Source organism: Chelonia mydas, chromosome 1, assembly GCF_015237465.2.
Source record: "Chelonia mydas isolate rCheMyd1 chromosome 1, rCheMyd1.pri.v2, whole genome shotgun sequence".
Classification (NCBI taxonomy): Eukaryota; Metazoa; Chordata; order Testudines; family Cheloniidae; genus Chelonia; species Chelonia mydas.
Genome location: NC_057849.1, coordinates 216,700,144 through 216,708,287, shown reverse-complemented (window position 1 = coordinate 216,708,287; position 8,144 = coordinate 216,700,144). Strand labels below are relative to the sequence as shown.

Below are 8,144 nucleotides of genomic sequence, written 5' to 3'. Positions count from 1 at the left end.
GCAGCTGAGCGCCGCCAGCCACCGGTGCTCCAGGCAGCACGGTAAGGGGGCAGGGAGCGGGGGAGGGGACTTGAATAGAGGCAGGGGAGTTCGGGGGGTGGTCAGGGGCCCGGGGTGTGGATAGAGGTCGGGGCGGTCAGAGGGCAGGGAACAGGGGGGTTGAATGGGAGCAGGGGTTCTGGGGGCGGTCAGGGAGAAGGGGTGGTTGGATGAGGCAGGGATCCCAGGGGGGCAGTCAAGAAGGAGGGGGGGGTTGGATGGGGCGGCAGGGGGCAGTTAGGGGTGGGGGATCCGGGGACGGTAAGGGGACAGAGAGCAGGGGGGGTGGATGGGGGAGGGGTCCTGGAGGGGCCATCAGGGAACAGGGGTTTGGATGGGGCAGGAGTCCTGGGGGGGCCATAAGGGAGTGAGAAGCAAGGTGGGTCGGATAGGGGGCAGGGGCCGGGCCACGCCTGGCTGTTTGGGGAGGCACAGCCTCCCCTAACCGGCCCTCCATACAATTTCTGAAACCTGATGCGGCCCTGCGACGAGGCAGAGCGGCCCCACACTGGTACCACAGGGGTTAACCCTTCCTTCCTAGCAGAGGAAGCCCCACCCTGGAAGCTCTGCTGGGCATGCTCCAGCTGGAAAACAGGTATAAAAGCCTGCAGAGCGGCTCAGTCTGGGCTGACTACTGGAGGTACCCTGCTAGCTCCTGAGGAGGGACAGCCTGCATGCCTGGATCTGGAGGCCAGCCAAGCCAGGATGCACCTGGATGCCCAGGTAGAGGATGTCACAGGAGGGGAAGAGGACCCCCTGAAGTGGAGAACCTGGCGTTTATGGTAGGAAGTGACCCATGGACAAATGATGTTAGAGCTGCACAGACGCTGTGTGTGTTGCGGGCAGATCCCTGCCAAGCTGGTGGCAAAGGGAGCTTGCCACTACCTGGGTTGGGACCTGGTGGAGAGGGTGGGCCCAGGTCCCCCTACCACCCTCCCCTGCCCACACACACTGTGGGAATCCTATGGACTCTGGCTGCTAGGCCGCACTACACTGCTTGTGAGGGGGATTGTATGGACTCTGGCCATTAGGCTGCACTGCTCCAGCATGGGGAGTGATTTATATAGCCCCTGGCCATTGGGCCACACTGCCCTGACACTTGGGGTAAGTAACCTAGACTCCAGCTGCTGGGCTGCACTACCTTGACCAAGGGGTGATTGTGGGGAAGGAGACCATTAGGCCCGCAACCGGCTGACCAGAGAGAGACAGGCGAGTGAAGTTGGAAGTGGTGAGGTTCCGACACCCAATCCCAGCTCCGCTACAAAGGGGCGGTGTGGTACCAGGCCCGCCTCAAGCCAAAAAGTTTGCCTGCCCCTGATTTAGCATATACTTAACTACAATGGGATTTTAGCACACCTTTCAAGTTAAGCATGTATTTAAATTCTTTGTTGAACCAGGATGGTCTGGGGCCAATGTCTGTAATTCGAAGCTTCCCTTACAAATGTAGAGTTTTTTTTACATAATTGCACTCAAAAATAAAATCTAAAACTTTAGAGCCTACAAGTCCACTCAGTCTTATTTCTTGTTCAGCCAATCACTAGGACAGACAAGTTTGTTTATACTTACGGGAGATAATGCTGCCCACTTCTTATTTACAATGTCACATGAAAGTGAGAATAGGCATTCGTATGGCCCTGTTGTAGCTGGCATTGCAAGGTATTTACGTGCCGGATATGCTTAACATTCATATGCCCCTACTCTTGAGTGCAAGTTATCTGGATCTGCTGTTTAACATTCTCTCTAGTTACTGAAGGAATAGAAAGTATTTCATGATTGCTGTAAGACTGAAATATCATCCTGCTTCTTTTCAAATACAGAACTGGTATTCAGTAAATATTTCTCTATCAGAGGGAGAGGGGTTTGAGCCCACACAGTACCATCCCTCCCTTCCACCCCACAGACACCCCTCTGTGTAAACGCCACACATTTGGAGCTATATAGCTTCAGAAACATGTGGCAGGCTGGGAGAGGGCAAATGTGAGGAAAAAGGTGCTGGCCACAGGAGCATTGCCCGGCAAACCCTCATGAAGAAGTAACGCTGCCACAGCTGACAAGGAGTGACTAGGCAGCCTCTGACCCTGCACAGGAATTCCCCAGGCCTCTGAGTTAATGCCCTGGCCCTTTATAGAGGCTCATAGATGAGTCTGATTTCCTGATCAAGGGATTTCACCCCCATCGTAGGCCCTGCTCCTATTTTAGAAGCTCTATAAATTGGAGCCCTCCTTCGCAGGCTTCCTGTGTGCCGCAGCTCCTTTGCGGGTTTGTTTCTTTCATGTAAGTCTCTGTCTCGTCACAGTTCTTTCCCCCTTTTACTGCACTACCCTGTCTTATGCTGTTTCTCTAGTGTCCAGCTTTCTCCTTGACCCAGCCCTTTTCCTTGAGCTTAATTATAACCACCATTAAGCACTGCTGTTCCTTGTGGTGAAGTGATCATAGACAGTAGGGCCCCAAAAGCCTGCTTCTTTCATCAGTCACTGAGAAGCCCTGCATTTTGCAAGACTGTTCACTTTGTCATTCCCACTAATGTCTTATCTAATGGATTCTCACCTCTGTGAAATCCTTCAGCCTCTTCCCTTGGTGTTGGTTCTGCTGTCTAGCCACTATTGTTAAGAACTTTTTCCTGCTGTCTAGCCTAAGCTTTTCCTTCCCCCAACATCAGACCATTGCTTCCTTGTACTACTGCCCTCTGGGTCTGTGAATCCAAAAATAGCATTTGCTTATTTTCCTCAATATTGTCACACCTGCAAGCTCACATTTAATCAAAGATCTGTTTACCTCTAGCTCTTTTCCAGACTCAATGATTTCATGATAGCCCTTCCCCAACTTGTATTTGTGCTGTTTATTTCCCTTCCCGAGGTAGAGAGGATGATCTAGTGAATAAGACTGGCCTGAGACTAGGGTGACTTGCATTCACCGCCTGGCTCAGTGAGAAGCTTCTTGTGTGACCTCAGGGAAGCCACTGACACCTCTGTGTCTTGATTTCCCCATCTGTGTACCTCCTAACCTCAGAGGGCTGTTAGGTGGCTCTTGGAGACTCCAGTGATATGTGCTATATAGGTACATGATTTTATGACCAGAGCCACTTGTGCAAACCTCAGTGGCAGAAAGTCTAGTGGAAGGTGGGGCTGCAGTAGAGCAAGGTACCTGTAACCTCCCCTTCTCCTGGGATTGGCCAAGGCAACCCCAGAATGGATGGCGCTGACTGAGGGAGCGGCATGGCCATGAGACACATCCCTGAAAGCTTCTATATGTGGAGCTACTATGGAGTTTGCAGCAGAGACAAAAGCTTCCCTCCCCTGGATTATTGCAGTTCATTATACCTATGAATGAAAGTCAGTTGCTCAATCCTGGAAAAGCTCCATTTAGTTCAGAATGCTGAAGCTTCCTATTCAACCTCCACGGGCATGACAGCCCAGTGCTTCACTTTATACATTGACTCCACATGAAATACAGAATGAAAGCCAAGGTTTGGGTTCACCATTCAGTGCTCTCCACTGGATTGGCCAAAGAACCATGAATGTCTATGGAAACTACGTTTCTGCTTATGCTCATGAGTACGGGAGAAAGAGCTTTCTTGGCAGCTGCCTCCCAACTGTGGAACTCTGTCTCGCAGCACATCAGTGTGACCAGGTATCTCACTGTTTCACAACAGGTGGGGGAGAGACACTTAAGACACAGGATACTTGTGAGGCGCTCAGACAAATAGATTCCCACCCCCTCCACCCCATCTTTGGGAACAGTGGCCTTCAGTGGCCCAGGGAGGAGCCAAATGTACTCCCCTATACCAGAGAAGACTTACCAGTCCTCATTTATTAGCATTAAATCTCATTTTGTTTCATGGAGCCCCGTGATCTGCTCTCTTCCAGGGCCTGATCCAAAGCCCACTCGCATCAGCGGAAAACCTCCCATTAACTTCAGCGAGTTTTTGATTGGGCTCCTTGGCACTTTGCTCTCTGAATATTGTTATTCAATAAAACCCTGTAAGGGGACAAAACCCAGTGCTAATCCCATAGCAGCCTTTACTTTATCTAGTGAGTCTCCTAGCAGCACAAGCTCCACTTAGTGATGTATACTGTATAAAATATCCATTGCAGCAGGCAGTCTTATGTTTAGATGGGTTTGTTTCTACTATAGGAATCTCCACATGTACTTATTCTTTCCTTGTCATAAAGTGAAGCCTGTTTAATGGCGCTCTCTCATTTCTCTTAGTGCTGTGAAAGATGCCATATCTACAGTCCTACAAGCTAGAACCATCCATTAATTCACAGAACCGCTTGAACGCGGGCATGAGTGCATGCTTGCCTCAAGTTAATGTGCCTCCACCTTGACCTTGAGAGTCCACCTCTAGGCCCATTCCTCCTTTGGCTGCTCTGAAGAGAGACTGAAGACAAGGGTGTCATTATGATGGTGACTTCTGTCATGTCAACACTCTTCCCAAAATGAACAGCAACTTATTTTACATGGTCCACTAAACCGCCACCAATGTTTGGCTGCTTGCAAGTGAAAATGAATTCTAACCAGCAACCTAAAAGGTCCTGTATCCCATTACTAATTCCCAGAAGTTGTTCAGTCCTCTATCCCCTTTCTTTTTCTCCTCTCCATTTTCTTATTACACTTGTGAGGGTTGCTCAAAACACCTGAAGAAAAATAATGGACTATTTTGCTATCAGAGGTACAGACTAGCAAGAGCAGCAGGGTTTGCAGGAGATGGTCTCAATAGTTGGGGAGGAAATTGGAGAGGGGCAAGAGGAGGTTTGGTGGAAACAGATCTAGGCACCAAATCTGGTGTGTGGGGGATCTTTGCTGTCATCTGATATCTTCACTGTCTGCTTATAATACAAAGCAGTCCTGCAGATCGCTGCAAAGCTATTTGTGCAGTTGCCAGGATTTGGGAGAGGGGAAGAGTGTTCTAGGGACTATTCACTTAATAGGCTGACATTCTGGGAGCCCTTAGGTTCCCAGTGACCAGGAAGCTTATATGTGCATCCTGGCAACCTTTAGGTTATTTTTTTTAAATATAAATCTTAATTATTGGGGGGGATCAAAGCTGACCCCACCCATATGGAACCACTAAGTGATCTTATAAGAATACCTGAACACCAGTGGGAAAAAGGTTTAGGGGTTGGATAAGAAATCTGAAAATGCTTATCTGAACCAAAGGATGTTTCCCACGGGCCCACCTCCTCCCCGCATCCACCACTGACAACCTCTGTTCCATACCGCCTGTAGCTGTCTTCTTGATTCCCTGCCCCTTCTCCCAGTAATGCTGTCCCCCATTGATTCTCTGCATCTCCCCAAAAAGGCTTGCTCCCCATTAAATTCACTGACTTCCCCAGATCCTAGGAGGTGATGAAATATGGCCCTATCCTGTGTGCCACTCACCCTCGTGCATGCAGCTCAAGGGATGGGGATTTGAAGGCAGCTAGTCTGTACAGCAGGAAGTTCAGCATGGAAAAGCAGCTGAGGTAGGCAGAGGGAGTGCTCAGCACGGCAGCCTCTCGTGGCAGGACGACGCTATTGCAACAACAACAATAACAGCAAAGCCTCAGGCTGCAGAGGCAAAGTTAGCAAGACTGGCTAGGACAGGACATCTGGCATGGGTTCCCAAAACCTGGGACAGTCCCTGCCAGAACTGAACTACTGGCAGCTTTTTGCTAATATAATTGCCTAAAATCTTCAGAAATAATGACTCAGGAAAAATGATTCAACAGCTCTGTACACATTGTTGGGTTGGTAACAATCTATTTCAATCTGTACCTGCACTTGCCTGTAATGTAACTTGGGCTGCTCCAACCCCTGTGGTCTGATTGTGAGAGCAGTTCAGTCTTCACCAATGATTGTGAGATGGCCATGAGCAGCACATTAGGGCTCGTCACAGAGACCTGAACCTACAAGATGTTGAGTGTGCTAATTCCCATTGAATTCAGTGGAAGTTACGGGCCCACAACTTGTAAGAGGTGCTCTTGCTGGATCTGGCCCCACAGAAGGGAGGGAAAGTCTGGAGTATCAATTTAAAAAGTCTGATTTACAGTCCTGGGCTTCAATCCTTCCCTTGTTGAAGACTGTGGTAGTATCACCATTCTCTTCAATGGGTGCAGGATTGGACACATGGAACTTTGAAATTTCACTTGACCTATATGAGGGGAGTGTCTTATTCAGTGGCATTCATCCTGCAGGGTAGATGGAATTTTAAGTCACAAAAGCTGTGTCAGTGTTAGCACATGTACTAATGGTTGCAAATAAGTGCTTTAAGGTTAGGCAACCTGTCCAAATAGGTGAGTTATAAACAGGTACCTCACCAGTCAACTAAAAGGGAAATGGAAGGAATGCATGCATGGAAGCAAACTGTTCAAGAAAGGTAGAAAAGTTTCATTTGTACTGCAGTGTTAGTGCTTACCAGTGGTATGAAGTTTAGGGGTATTTACTCCATCTGTAGTGTTTTAGTGCTATACTTAATGCCAACATTCACCTGCTTGGACATATCACTTCTATTTTACAATCTTTACAATGACCCAGTAAAATTCTGTTTTGATTTTAAGGTTTTACCACTTAGTTTTAAGGCAGTCAGTAGTCATAGCCTAATGTGCCTGATAGATCTTTTGTCACCATATGTTCCTGCACATTCACTGAGGTCAACTGGAGCAGGTAATTAATCTCTTTGAGCTTAAGTCCTTGGGAATTAGGAACCTTTGTATCGTGCCCAATGATTGCAGAATTCTCACTGTTTGGACTTTTATTTGCTGTTGCTTTAGACCTTTTTAAAATAAGCACTGACGTGTGTTAAATATTTGATTGTAAAGCACCCTGCAGCTCTTGGGTGAGGTGAAGGAGATTGTGCAGTTGCACCTCGCTTTGTTGTAGCAGTCATTAAATGTGGTGGTATGTTATACATGTATAACTCCTTGGGTTGTTTTCTTTCTGCTGCTTTATGTTGCTTTTTTTCTTTTTAGATGAGGTAACTGTTCCTTTTTACGACTGCAAATAAAATTCTCTTTGAATGGCAGTTCTGATTGATTTGTGAATATTCTCCACCTAGAGGAAGCATTGCAGCTTAGTGGAGTGGAAAACAACATCTACGTTCTAATCCTGGCTGTTCTGCAGGCTTGCTGTGCCTTTGGGCAAATCACTGTGTGCCTCTGCTGCCTGACCTGTACAATGGGGATACTGATTCCCAACCTTGTAAAGCTCTCTGAGGACGTTAGATGAAAAGTACCATAAAAGTACTCGGTATTATTTTTAAAAAAAATTATACTACAGCACCCATGAAAATCATGTCACGTATATAACTGAGACTACACATTAGCCCATTATGTGAAATGTTATACACAATTATTTCCCTTTCCCAGGTGATTAGTTTTGTGCAGAATTCATTTCAATACTTGCATCCACAACGTCAAAGATACAAAGAGATACTTAGAGACATTCCTTAAAGAGTATTTTGTCCTAGTTTTCTCTTCTCTTAGGATAAGCTGTGCTTCCCTTGTGCACCTCTCCTCCTTCCCCTTTCTTAAAACAATAACTAATTTGTCTCCCTTCCCTTCCTCCATTTGTTGTAACCTCACAAAGACCTGTGCTCTCATTTCAGACCTGTAAACTAGAGGTGCTGAGCCAGTGAGCTCATAGAAGCCCATGACTTGCAAACAGCCTTTACATAAACTGAGTAATCAAGAGTGCTGACCCCTACAAAGGCCTTTGCCTCCAACTCAGCCCAGAAGGATAGAAGTGGGGAGTCAGACACCACAAAGTCCCTCTCCTTGATATCAGTCCAGTTAGCATGCTGGGACAATCCCACACTGAGAAAATCCTCAGCTGCTTGATTAAGGCAGTGTTAAGTCCCCTTTATACTGCTGGAGTAATGCAAAGAGGACTTAACCAAGCCTAAAGATCTTGACCCCTATACTGGCCCAAATCCTGTCCATTTACAGTCAAATTGGGACTGAACCACTTCTCACTGACATTGGTCTAATTCAAGAACCACTCCATTGAAATCAATGTAGTTACACTGGTGTACATAAGAGGAGACTTCCATGAGACTGCTCATGTGAAAAAGGCACGCAGAATTTAGCGAAGAGTAATAGCTGAAAGTTATGGGCTTTGGCTCAGTT

At 47.3% G+C, this 8,144-nt stretch overlaps 1 long non-coding RNA gene across 1 annotated transcript; it reads left to right on the top strand.

The window, feature by feature from the left end:
- The first annotated feature begins 666 nt into the window (after positions 1-666).
- Positions 667-6,931, top strand: LOC122462222. The gene is made up of 2 exons (XR_006284646.1): positions 667-821; positions 4,249-6,931. It is a non-coding gene; the product is annotated as an uncharacterized LOC122462222 (long non-coding RNA).
- The last annotated feature ends 1,213 nt before the right edge of the window (positions 6,932-8,144 follow it).